At 44.9% G+C, this 13,962-nt stretch overlaps 1 protein-coding gene across 4 annotated transcripts in view; it reads left to right on the top strand.

The window, feature by feature from the left end:
• The window catches only part of PTK2B (protein tyrosine kinase 2 beta), a 132,113-nt gene that overhangs the window by 19,909 nt on the left and 98,242 nt on the right, over nt 1-13,962 (top strand). Inside the window, exon 1 of one of the 4 annotated variants that reach the window (XM_066341397.1) lies at nt 9,346-9,366. The exons of the other annotated variants lie outside the window; for them this stretch is intronic. The gene's annotated coding sequence lies outside the window, so the exon portion shown is untranslated. Of the gene's footprint in view, nt 1-9,345; nt 9,367-13,962 lie in introns of those variants that run through there. 4 annotated transcript variants of the gene reach the window in all.

The following is a 13,962-nucleotide window of genomic DNA, read 5'->3' as shown; positions in this document are numbered from 1 at the left end:
ATTTCTCATAGTCGTGGAGGCTTGGGAAGTCCAAGATCATGGCCTGGCAGATTTATTGCCTGGCGGGGATGTGCTTCCTGGTTCATAAACAGTCTTTTCCCTCTGTCCTCACATGGTAGAAGGAATGAGGGGTCTTCTGGGGTCTCATTTATAAGGATCCAAATCCTATCACGAGGGATCTACCTTCATGACCTAGTCACCTCGCAAAGACCTTGCCTAGCCCCATCACTTTGGGAGTTAGGATTTCAACATATGAATTTGGGGGGAATACAACTATTCAATCCATCCCAGGCCTATGGCCTATTTTTAAACAAACACAGTTTTCTTCCTGGTGGAATTCTGTTGCCCTCTCCTAAGAGAGTAAAAACCTCATCATCTTTTATTTGTGTTTAAACAAAGATACTACATCCTTGGGGTGGGACTGCTCATGCTGACATCTGGGTGAGACTGGGTGGTGAGCAGCACCGTGAAGGTGGGAGTTGCCGCAGCGCTCCTGCTCTGCCTGAGGGTGTCAGGTGCTTGGAGAGCAGGGTCTGTGGGAACGGAAGCCTATTCCCCAGTAAAGCTAAACAGCCAGGCTGGATTTTTTACTGCTTGTGAAGGGAAGCGGTTGCTTTCTCCAGACTCCAGATCTGACATTCTGGTAATGGGACTTTGTAACTGATCAAAAATTTTGAGAAGTAGGCAAATTATGTTACACATAGTTGATTCAGGCATGAAAAATAAACAAAACTTATGACAGGGCTGACACACACAGGAAGGTGAGTCAAGTAAAAAATGGATATGCAGCTGCCGTGAGGGGAGCAGCGCTCATCGCCCTGGAGGTCACAGTGAGGGCTCTGGGCTGTGGCGGGAACTCTGAGGAGCAGGAGAGGCTCATACCACCGGCTACAAAGTGACTGGCCTTTCTGACACGCCATCTCAGAGGCGTGCACACTCCTTCTTCCCCAAAGCACTGTTAACGTCTCACCTTTGCCAGAAGAGCTGTTTCTTCTACCCAAAGCCTCTCATTGCCTCCTACTTCCTCATCCTTTCATTCACCCTTTGAAACTCTCCTCAGCTTTTGGCTGCACCGCCTCTTTGGGGCCTTCCTGACCTCCTCTGGACCATCGTCAGAGTGGCTGGTCTTGTTCTCACTGCGTCCCCAGCACATGGCCTTGAGTGACAATGGGCACTTCCTCCTTTGGACTCTCGGTGAGCCCTGTAAGACCATCTTATCTATTTTTAAATCCACTCTTTTAAATCCTATCTGGTGGCTTATGCCATGTCTGACATACAGTAAATTCTCCACATTGCTTTTCAACATCCATTCACTCACTGGGATTCTGAAGTTACGGAGAACCTCATTCAGCTACAAGTCTGGTCACACAAGACCGTAGTGTTTATTTATCGCAGGCACTTTGCTGTCTTGGAATTTCCATTTCCCATTTGTAGGTGAGAAAGAAAGAGCTCAAGAAAGGGGTTCTGTGGATCCTTACTTTTACTCTGCTCTCACAGAACTACTTGCTTTCTGCTTGCCGTGTTGCTGTGAGTAAGGGGGAAAGGGATGGAGAGTTTTCTTTGATCACAGAGAAGTGGGGCATCTTAAAGGACCAGAAGTGCCCCCAGCAAACACAAATTATTTGGGGAAGGAGTGAGTAGACTGCGAAGTCATGTAGTCTAAGGTCTTCTTTCTCTTGAGCACCTGTGGAAAATGTTTCTCCAGAGACCTCATCATTGTTGGAAAACTTTTATTGCTAGGAAGCTGTCACTTTGACAGAGCTGACTTCTCTAAAACACCGCTAGAGCTAGACCCGCCCTCTGCAATAGCCCAAGGAAATGACTGCTCCTCACATGATAGCCCTCACAGAGAGGGACCATCCACCCCATTATTCCCTGGTCCAGACTTAACATACAAGCTGTCTCCCCTTAGATTACATGGTTTTCAGATGACCTGACTTTCTGGCTCTCCAATTCTGCGTAAATGGTTTTGTCACCATCTTCAAATGTCATGATCAGTGGTACACATAACACTTTACAAGAAACAAGACCTCTTAGCTGATGGTTCCCAGACCTTGTCAATGTGGATGTCAACAGCATCCACTCTAGCAACACAGCTAGAAAGACCTCAAGTTTCACAAACCAAAGATGCTTTTCCTTCCAATTCAGATAAAATGGTCTCTTGATAAATAAAATGGGCCTTTTGTTTGGAAATAGTCTGCTAATTAAACTTACTAAGTAAAACCCATGTACAAATCCCTTTACGTTTGAATTCCTTGGCTTGTCATTCATGGTCCCAGGACTCCTCTGCAGTCTGTGTCTGGTCTGCTGTCCCAGCCTTACTTCCTATTCTTGTATTAGTCAGCTCAGGCTGCCATAACATACCACCGACTTGGGGAGGGGGTGCTTAAACCAAGACATCTATTTCCTCACAATTCGGAAGGCTGGAAGTCCAAGATTAAGGTGTCACAGGTTTGCATTTTTCTGAGGCCTCTGCTTGTCCTGCAGATGACCGTCTTCTCCCTGAACTCGTACATGGTCTTTCTTCTGTTCATGTCTTTGTCCTAATTTTTTCTTTTTATAGGGACATCAGTCATATTGCATTAGTGTCCACCTTAATGACCTGATTTTACCTTACTTATCTCATTAACGTTCCTATCTCCAAACACAGGGTGCTGGGGGGGGTGTTAGAACTTCAACATAAGAATGTGAGGAGGTACATTCTGCCTGTAACATTCTACCATACCTTTGTCCAGTTAAGCTAGTTTTACCTTGTTTTCTCAGAACACACCCTTGGTTTTTACTTCTGATGCCTTTGTCCCTCTGTCTCTTGCCTGGCCTGCCTGGCCTCCCTGCTTCTCTTTCAAGGCCAGTTTGCCAAGCAGCTCTTCTGCCAAGTACTCATCTAGTCTGTTTAGACCAGGGGTCAGGAACATTTTTGGCTGAGAGAGCCCTGAACGCCACATATATAAATATATATATATTTTTTACAGAGACAGAGAGAAAGTCAGAGAGAGGGATAGACAGGGACAGACAGACAGGAACGGAGAGATGAGAGGCATCAATGCTTAGTTTTTCATTGCGCATTGCAACACCTTAGTTGTTCATTGGTTGCTCTCCCATACATGCCTTGACCGCGGACCTTCAGCAGATTGAGTAACCCCTTGCTCGAGCCAGTGACCCTGGGCTCAAGCTGGTGAGCTTTTGCTCAAACCAGATGAGCTCTCGCTCAAGCTGGCGACCTCGGGGTCTCGAACCTGGGTCTTCCGCATCCTAGTCCGACGCTCTATCCACTGCACCACCGCCCAGTCAGGCAACGTCACATATTTTAAAATGTAATTCTGTGAGAGCCATACAGTGACCCGTGTACGTTATGCATTATTCAATAAAAATTTGGTGTTGTCCCGGAGGACAGCTGTGATTGGCTCCAGCCACCCACAACCCTGAACATGAGTGGTAGGAAATGAATGGATTATAATACATGAGAATGTTTTATATTTTTAACGTTATTATTTTTTTTATCAAAGATTTGTCTGCGAGCCAGATGCAGCCATCAAAAGAGCCACATCTGGCTCGCGAGCCATAGGTTCCCGACACCTGGTTTAGACCCACAAAGACGGAGAATTCCCTTCCTCGTGAACCAGCCTGTTCTGCTGGCTTCCACAGCATCCACTCTAGCAACACAAAGCTAGAAGGACCTCAAGTTTCACAAACCAAAGGTGCTTTTCCTTCCAATTCAGATAAAATGGTCTCTTGATACATAAAATTATCTCCAGATAAAATGAGAGCTGAGTAGCATATGGAGGAAATAAATCTGAAATGTCCCAGAAGTTGAAAACTAGTGAAACTATATACCTAGAATCTGTCTGCTCTGAGTTAGTTCTTGGGGGCAGTCTTTCACAGAACTTGGTCCCCTTTCTATGTTGTGAACACTCAAATGTTTCCTGTTTGGTTCCTCACAATTCAAGAGTATTGCCATCCATGTTCCCTCCACAAGACGGGCACTCCTAAACTTCACCTGCCAAGATCCCTCAATCGAAGCAAAATCAACAGAGTTCACTTTTGTTTCCACTCCATTCTGCGGTTCCTCCCCAGCACGCACACACTCCCAACATGTGCGCGCGCACACACACACACACACACACACACACACACACACACAAACACACACACCTCCTTCAGCCTTGTACATCATCTTAATGCTGTTGCTTAGCAACCAGTAAGGGAAGTGTGATAGCACCTCCTAGCACTGTTCGTGGAACACAGCAGACAATACAAACAGTTCCCTGGCTTCTCTCTGCAACCAAAGGAAGGTAACTGTCAGAAGGGGCCAACATTATGCTCCAGAGATATTGGCTCATCGTCCGGGGGCCCAAATTGGTTGATGCGTTGCTTTTACTTGGCATTGGGTAATGTTTTTGTGGGGGCGGTTGTGTAGGTGGTTCTTGAAGGGCTGGATCTTTCCGCTTGCACTTGTTCTCAGGATGCCTGTGATGCAGAAGGGCAGCTTGCAGAATCCTCTCTCCTCCCTCACAGCCCAGCCCTGCACCAAGCCCACATCCCCCCCAGCCACCGTGTTTCCCGCCAGCTTTAACATTTGGAGGTTGTTCCACAATGCTCTGGCACTGGCCCACCCCAGCCCCCTTCTTGCAGCCCTTTGTGTTTCCAGTCCCTGGTTCCTCTGTTTTTCAGATGCTTCTCCATGCTGCTGGACAGCCTCCAGGTCTTCAGAGCATCCATGTCCCTCTCCCATCTCTGTCCCTTACATTCCTTATATCCCAGCCTCAGACCACTGCGCCAGACCCCACACAGGTCGCATCTGAGCCGGATGCCATACAGGTTGCATCTGAGGCCACCTGCTGCTCTCTCTTAGTGTCCTGATCAGAAACTGGATTGTTGTGACTTAAAATTCCCAGGTGTTGTCTAGCATGAGACAGTAGAGAAAGTGAGAGAGTCTGGAGTCTGAAAACATATATTTTAATTCCAGTTACATTTTTTTGGTCTTGACTATGTGATTTAGGTCAAGTTTTTCTAACTTCCCTAAGTCTTTGTTTCCCAAGGGGATTGGAACATTTGCCTCACTAGGCTATTATGACAATTATATAAACTAACAAATAAAAGAAACCCAGCAAAATACTAGAGTTGGAGAACTCTAGTCCTTTCTTCTTCCATCTCTTCCTCTTATTCTTCCTTTGGTATCTGTTCTCCCTCAGCAAAACTGGTCTCCTGGCTGTATTCTCAGAGGCAGTGCCACGTCATGACAAGAATGCTGGCTGGGAGACAGAGGGTCAGCTCAAGGTCTACCACTCAGCACCTCTGACCTTAGGTCCTGCTCTCAACAGCCTAGAGGTTCCTTTTGTTCACCTGTAAAGTGCAGTTGAGAACACCCAGCTTGTCTAATGCACAGAGTTGCCATAAAGCTCAAAGGAGACATAATATGTATTAATATCCTTTACACATGTCAAGGTATTTTACAATGTAGAGATAACAGTTCTCTTGGACTAACCTGGCACCATTTCCTCCACCTTGTAAAATGAAAGACTTAGATTCCAACATGTTTCAAGCCCCTTTCAGTTCTAAAATTGTAGCATGATGGTCACTTGTCCTCCAAAGGCCTCTGTGGACAGAATCAAATCCTTCTTCATGGACAGTATTTGTCTTGTGGCTTTGAGAATAATTTACATCAATATTGACACTCCCCAGTCCTTGCCTATCACCAAGATGGCAGATTATCACCTAGTGAAAAACCTCCCCCAGAAGGGTTCTAGAAACTTCTTCTAGTTCTGCCTTGGGAATGCATATAGCTCTGGCCTTTCAATAAGGAAAACAAATGAGTCAAAACATGCCCACAGTGTGATAGAGGTAGTGGGGAAGCAATCACTGGTGTAGCTGTGTGAAGTTGATGTCACGGGTATTTTCTTGGCGGTTATATGTTTAGTAGCGGCCTGAAAAAGAGCTGAATTTGCAAATGGAGAATACTTGAAGCAAGATATATTAAAGTATGCACCATTGGTAACTTATAGTAATTTACATAAAAGTAGGACCAACAAATAGAATTTGGATGTTATCAAAATCTTGAAGATTGAGAGTCTGGCCAAGGATGAATGAACATTCCAGAGACATTGCATTCTCTTCAGTGAGATGTCCCCCAGGCAATTATTGAGTCTCCCTACAAAGATGATCCTGACGGGAAAGTGGGTGAGGCCGGCAGCTCTCAAGACTCTGGCTTGGCTTAGAAGATGATTGCAAATTCACTCAGAGACCTCACTGCCACCAACCTTATCATCCCGTGACTTCAGGTGAAAGATGAATAGAGCCTTCTGTTAAAAAGTTGGGACCTCCTACTTTATAACAAGGTTGCAAGAGGTCAGATACAAGTGTCAATGGTTAACTGCGGTACCACTAACTCTTAAAAAATATAGTAATTTGGTTGGAGGAACAGTGGGGAAAGGGATATGATCTATATTATGACAGGACCCATGGAGCAAGTATCACAGAATCAGAGAATGTTAGATTGGAAAGAGCCTTGGCAATCCCAGTCTTTCATTAACAAATAAGATAAGGGACCTCAACGTGTTAGCAGTGGTCAGTTTGGGATTGCGGAAATGTAGATGATTGTTATTTACTAAGTTATATTCAAGTAAAAATATAAAAATAAGAAAACAGGAAAGTGACTTGCCTAAGGCCCTGTGACAAGTCTAGCTGTTACTTTCATTCCAGTGCTTGTCTCAAGGGGTAAGGTGGTGGAGGTCCTGCTTAGGGGTTAATCTGAGACAGAACTGGGTTTCCAGAAAGATCTTTTACAATAAGAATGCAATCATGCCGCCCATTAATCTTCACCATTTAAAACTTAACTTTTAATTATCCACATCTTACAATTTCCAGGATAACTTTATAAACATTTTCTTCTAAATAAAACAGGCTTATTCTACGGGAAATGTTAAACATAAAACATCACTTGTAAGCAAATCTCTCAATGCACACCTGGCTCTATGGGGTTAAAACCACCCGGGGAAGGATAATGTGAAAATGGAATCTGTGTTTGGTTTTCTTAGCCCACATCCCACGTAGCCCATCACTTTAGGAAGAAGGAACACAGCTAATGGGGTGGTGAGAGCACTGTGAATGCCATCCCCCGCACTGGCTCCTGTCTACAGCTTTTGTTCCGTGGTCTCCTCAATAGATATGACTCAGTCTGCTGCTCAGGCTCCACTTCCCCTGCGCGCTGCTGTGTCCATCATGTGTGACTCGGGGGCACGCTCAGGGGTGCCACGGGTCGTGCTTCCTCTCGTCTCCTTAGCTGAGATCCTTGGCCCTTCCCAGCTTTCAAAGCACCAGTTAATAAGGATAGTGTCATCCCACCACCTCACTTTTTTTTTAAAGTGCTGTGCACTTATCTTGACTGCCAAAGTATTTTTTTTCACCCACCTACTCATCTATAGCATCTGTGGTTGCCAGCATATGCATGATACCCAGAAGGCCAAGTGAAGGTCGAAATGTGTTCCTGTGAACAACGAAAACAAAAGACAGGAAAGCCTCCCAATTGCCTCTTCTCTTGTAAATGCTTGTTAGAGTGAGGGCGTTATATATCCAGTGTGTGTAGGGGATAGGTCACCTGGGCCAGCCCACACTTGTGAACTTGTTTTGGCTAGAAAAGTCAAGGTAGGAGCTTTGATGTATTTGGAGGCACTATAATTGAATAGTGAAATAACCCAGTATTTTCTGTAACAAAAAACAACAAAAAACATTAAATAAGAAGCCCAGGGTCTCTTTCCCCTAGGCCACTGAGGCCTCAGTCACCTCTAAGAGATAGGCAATGAGCTGCTTGCTCGGGGGGCTGCCCATATAGGCTTGGGAGTAAAGGGGGTTTAATGCCAAAAAAATATATTTTTTTAATTTATTCATTTTAGAGAGGAGAAAGAGAGAGAGAGAGAGAGAGAAGGGGGGGAGGAGCAAGAAGCTTCACTTCCATATGTGCCTTGACCAGGCAAGCCCAGGGCTTTGAACTGGCGGCCTCAGCATTTCCAGGTCGACGCTTTATTCACTGCGCCACCACAGGTCAGGCAATGCCAAAAATATCTTTTGTTGTGCCACTATGAAAGAGGCTCAGAAGGTCTATAGCACAAATTTGCTATGAACTACACATCAATGGGGTTGTTAATTTTGGAGGCTGTGTTCTATCACATACCCAAGACAAAGGCAATAGGGTTACTACATCAAGCTGGTGAATCACTCATAGTTTGGGAGAAGGCCTTCCCTGTCTACAAAGGTACTGTTGTTTGTTAGGACATCTTGGATGCAGTGCTCATTGTGTGCCCATTTACTGTAGGACTTTTCTCCTTTCTTCTTATGGAATAGGAAGGGCTCATCTTGGTTTAGTTGTATGTGTTGACCTCTGAGTATAAAGAAACAAAGTCTTTAATGCATTTGTTCACATGCAAGCATGTACTCTCTCTCCCTCCCCCTCCCTTCTCTCTCTCTCTCTCTCTCTCTCTCTCTCTGTCACACACACACACACACACACACACACACACACACACACACACTCTCATACCTTGGCCACCACAACACATCCCCATCCTGCCCTGTAATAGCAGATCAGACCAAGACCAAGTGGCACTTTTATGGTTGGGTTTTTCTAAGGGGATGCTGCTTTGCGGGTGTGATTTCCCACGGTCCGGCTGCTGGAAGAGGAATAGCCCGGGAGCGCCCACTCACTTAGCCTTATCAGTCACTGAGACCTGGCCAAGGGTGGGTTTGGAAGACGTTTCCCACGAGCAGGAGAAATACAGCATCAGCAGGAACAAGTCTAGTCTTGAGGATGAAGTGAGAAAAACAAGGCACCCACACCTGTTAGTGCCATAGCCAGTGCTCTTCTAGTTGTACTGACAGAAACCCTAGAGAGGGCATTTGTTGGCAAACTAAGGAAAGATTTGAGAAGCAGCTGAATTTAAGGATGACTGCAACTAAGAGCTTACACCTGGCCAAGTGTCTCAGTGCCTGCCCCTCTGCTTCTCTGTATCTCTCTGCATGTTGGCTTCATTCTTTCAGACCAGTTCTGGTAAAAGGCAGGGGTATAACTGCCAGTGACATCCAACCTCTCACCCACAGCTGGTCAACCACAGGAGAAAGCCTCTTTCCCTAAGATAAAATTTTAAAGATGCCAAAGAAGAACTCTGATTGGTTTTGCTAAGATCATGTGTCCAGTTCTGGACCAATCCCGCTGGCCAGGAGGGTGGGAGCCATGTTTGTCTCAGTTTAAGCAATGCATCACTTCCTGTGGTCTAGACCACAGGGAGGAGGCAGAAGAGAGGGTCTATCATAATGGCAGCCTCCACTAGAACTAGATGGTTGTCATCGGAGGAGGAATACTTTTCCACAAAGACTGTGAGTGAAATTTCTCTGAAGGGGGAAGAGATGTTGCGGGCAGACAAAACAATTATGGTCCCCTGCAAAACATTTGCAAGCTTTGGTCATGTAACAGTTTGTGATCTGTGGCAAGCAGGTACGTGTATCTGCTGGGAGGGCCATTAAATTTGAGAAATGAAGGAAAATGGTGACATCTAAAGTGCTTGGGAATTGGCAATGTATAATTACGCTATGGGTAAAGACTAAATAAAACTTTGCAGAATAGGTGGCAAGGTCATGAGTTCTATGTCAATAAATCATTTACATACTGTTAGGTTGTTTGACAATAGTTATTACGTAAAAGAGATAACTGAGCTTGACTTCTGGTCATGTTGGCTTGCTTATAAGATTTAACAGACCAAGTCACATGTTTACACGTTGTTCTTTCTTTCCTGGGCTTGAACACAATGTCAATATTAGTGATGGTCTTCCCACAAAATCATCCCTGATTTTTTATTGTACTGCAAATGTCTGAAATTGAAAAACAAACTTGCCCTCCCATCTTGAGTGAATGGTGTTCTTAAAGTAAATGGCTATTTTTGATTCTGCCTCTTATCTCTTCAGTCTGTACTTTGCCCTTGTTCAAAGAGAGTCTTAATGTTTTAAAACTGGTGGGTACATAATAATGGCCCTCCAAATATGTCCATATCCTAATCCAAAATTCTCTGAATATGTTAATTTACATGGCAAAGAGACTTGTGGGTGTGATTAAATTAAGAATCTTGAGATGGGTTCTTAATTTATCCTGGATTATTGGGGCAGACCTAATGTTATCACAAGGGTCCTTATAAGAGTGAGATAAGAGGATCAGAGATAAGAAGGCAGAAGGAAATGTGACAACAGAAGCAGAAGTTGGAGAGAGAGTTGAAGATGCTGCTCTGCTGTGTTTGAAAATGGAGGGAGAGACTAGGAGCCAAGGAATGTATAGTTTCTAGAAGCTGAAAAAAACAAAGTGAAGGATTCTCCCCTCGAGCCTCTAGGAAGAATATGACACTGATGGCACCTTAATTTTGGGACTTGTGACCTCCCAAACTGTAAGACAAATTTGTGCTGTTTTAAGGCATGAACTTTGTAGTAATTTGGTTCAGCAACAGTGTAAAACTAATACAGCTGCCTTTCTGGAGAACAGCTTGGCAACGTGTACTAAAAATTACATGAGTTCATGCTTCTGACTCAGTTATTCTACTTCTGGGACTCTCTCCCAATGAAATAATCAGATACACAGAAATATACTTACCTACTAAGGTGTTCATGACAATATACCTATAATAACACAATCTTGGAAACCATATGAGGACCCTACTAGTGGTCTTATCTTTTTCTCAGTCACACATTGTTCAAGTAAGAAAACACGGTCCACTAAACGATGATCATCTTCCTTTAAGATGCTGCTTCTAGAATGTGTTGTAATCACAGGTGGGAATGGCCTGTGTTAGAAAATGACCATGATGGCAGCATGGCTGTCAATCTACTGATTCAACAAATCCTTCTTGAACATGCTGGGACCTGAGCTGGGGATACAGAGACCGGGGACACATGGGATTATAGGAGCTGCAGGAACCTGGCCAGAGAGATGGTTATTAACCCAAAGACTTCTCAGAAGAGGTGCAGTTCCACTTAAAACTTGAAGGATCAGCAGGCATGAACTGCAACTGAGGAGTTCATAAAGTGCAGTCATTACCCCGTTCTGTGCATTCGTAGTACCTGACGGTGGAGGAGGATCCTGGCTGCTCACCAGGAATTCAGAGGGGTCTTCAGCCCGATGCAGGGCTAGCTGCCCTCTTGTTAAAGAGCTACAGAGGAAAAACTGCAAACAACCTAGATATCCTTTAGTGGGTGCCTGAGGTAGCCATGCCATGAAACACTACTCAGCAATAAAAAAGAATGCACTATTGATACATGCAATAACCTGCACAGATCTCAAGGGCATTATGCGTCATGAAAACGAGTCAATCTCAAAAGGTTTCATACTGTATGATTCCCTTTATGTAACATTCTTTTTTATTTATTTATTTATTTATTTTATTTTATTTTTTATTTATTTATTTTTTTCATTTTTTTTTCTGAAGCTGGAAACAGGGAGAGACAGTCAGACAGACTCCCGCATGCACCCGACCGGGATCCACCCGGCACGCCCACCAGGGGTGACGCTCTGCCCACCAGGGGGCGATGCTCTGCCCATCCTGGGCGTCGCCATGTTGCGACCAGAGCCACTCTAGCGCCTGAGGCAGAGGCCACAGAGCCATCCCCAGCGCCCGGGCCATTTTTGCTCCAATGGAGCCTTGGCTGTGGGAGGGGAAGAGAGAGACAGAGAGGAAAGCAAGCGCGGCGGAGGGGTGGAGAAGCAAATGGGCGCTTCTCCTGTGTGCCCTGGCCGGGAATCAAACCCGGGTCCTCCGCACGCTAGGCCGACTCTTTTTTTTTTTTTATGTAACATTCTTAAAAGGGCAAAACTATAGAGATAGAGAACAAATTAGTATAGTCATGTGTCGCTTAACAATGGGGATACGTTCTGGGAAATGTGTTGTTAGGCAATTTTGTTGTTGTGTGAACATCATAGAGTGCACTTACACAAACCTAGATGGTACAGCCTGCTGCACACCTCGGCTACATGTGTGTACCGGGATAGCCTGTTGCTCCTCGACTACAAGCCTGTACAACATGCTACTGTACAAAACAGCACAAGATTTAATCAATCACAAGAGAAAATGATGCAACCAAGAGACATGAGAAACATAAAATGTTTGAGGCTGCAGGCGTGACGCGGCACACATTTTTACAGCAAACTTTTGTTTTTATAAGTAGAAAGCGTACACTCTGAAATAACAACAAAAAAAATAGTATAGTGAACACAGAAACTATATAATGATATAGTCATGAATTATCATTACCAAGTATTACGTAGTGTATGTAATTGTGTGTGCTATACTTTTATATGACTGGCAGAGGAGTAGGTTTGTTTACACCAGCATCACCACAAATGCACAAATGAGTAATGCACTGCACTATGATGTTGTTAAGGTTATGACATTCCTAGGTGGTAGAAACTTTTTAGCTTCATTGTAATCTTACGGGATCACCATTGTATGTGTGGTCCATCATTGGCACATGACTGTAGTTGCAGAAATGGGGAAGCAAGTGTGACTATAACTAGGTAACACAAAGGAGTTCCCGCATGGTGATAAAACATTTTGGTGTCTTTACTATGGTTACACAATCATATACATGGGAGAAGATCACATAGAAACACACACACACACACACACACACACACACACATCCAAGTAAAAAATTGAGAATGAAATTAGATCTGTTGTCTCATCACAGTATTGTACCAATGTCAGTTCCCTAGTTTTGCTATTACACTACAAGATGGCATCATTAAGGGAAGATGGGTCAAGGTACACGAGACTGTGTGCTATTTTTGCAACTTCCTGTGAGTCTCTAATTATTTCAAAATAAAAATTTGAAAAAATAGCCACAGACTAAAATTCCTCTGCTTGATGCCACTGCTTCTGTCCCCAAGAAGTTTTTCAGCACTCAAATAGTTCCAGGTCCATTTCCATTGGTGTGTAAATACCTCATGGTTCCCCTATCACTTCCAGATGTCTGCTCATGGCTACAGAGGACAGGGAGGTGATGCCAGCAACTAACAGCAGAGGATTTCTCCCAAACTCCCCCATGCACTGCCCCCTCCCTGCTGTTTCCCTCAACAACTACCAGGAGCATCATTTCCCAACCACCAGCCTGTAAGGTGATTGGCCATATTTGTTATTTTTTTAAATTTTATTATTATTATTTTTTTTCATTTTTCTGAAGCTGGAAACAGGGAGAGACAGTCAGACAGACTCCTGCATGCGCCCGACCGGGATCCACCTGGCACGCCCACCAGGGGCGATGCTCTGCCCACCAGGGGGCAATGCTCTGCCCATCCTGGGCATCGCCATGTTGCGACCAGAGCCACTCTAGCGCCTGAGGCAGAGGCCACAGAGCCATCCCCAGCGCCTGGGCCATCTTTGCTCCAATGGAGCCTTGGCTGCGGGAGGGGAAGAGAGAGACAGAGAGGAAGGAGGGGGGGGGGTGGAGAAGCAAATGTGCGCTTCTCCTGTGTGCCCTGGCCGGGAATCGAACCCGGGTCCTCCGCACGCTAGGCCGACGCTCTACCGCTGAGCCAACCGGCCAGGGCTTGATTGGCCATATTTGTGAGACACCCTGGATATGCTGTAAGAGCCTGGCTTCTCTCTCCTTCAGCAACTCTGGATGAAGCCCTGGGAATGGCCTGTAAACAGACTAGAGGGAAGAGAAGCCTTAGTCGAAGGGGAGATTTGGGTGAAGTGAAGAGACAACTAAAATGGAAAGCGATAGCAATAGGTCCTCTGGCATAGTGGTAAAAGCACTGGCTTGAAGTCTTATCTGGTTTCATTCATTTATTCAAGCAGGTGTCTTTGTTTAGGCTACTACAGCAGAAATGCCATAGACTGCATGGCTTAAACAACAGTTCTGGAGTCTGGGAAGTCCAAGATCAAGGTACTGGCAGGTTCGGTAACTGATGAGGACCAGCTCTCTACTTTATAG

Source organism: Saccopteryx leptura, chromosome 1 (genome assembly GCF_036850995.1).
Source record: "Saccopteryx leptura isolate mSacLep1 chromosome 1, mSacLep1_pri_phased_curated, whole genome shotgun sequence".
NCBI lineage: Eukaryota > Metazoa > Chordata > Mammalia > Chiroptera > Emballonuridae > Saccopteryx > Saccopteryx leptura.
Note: the sequence above shows the minus strand (reverse complement) of the source record. Positions and strands in the feature narration are given on the sequence as shown.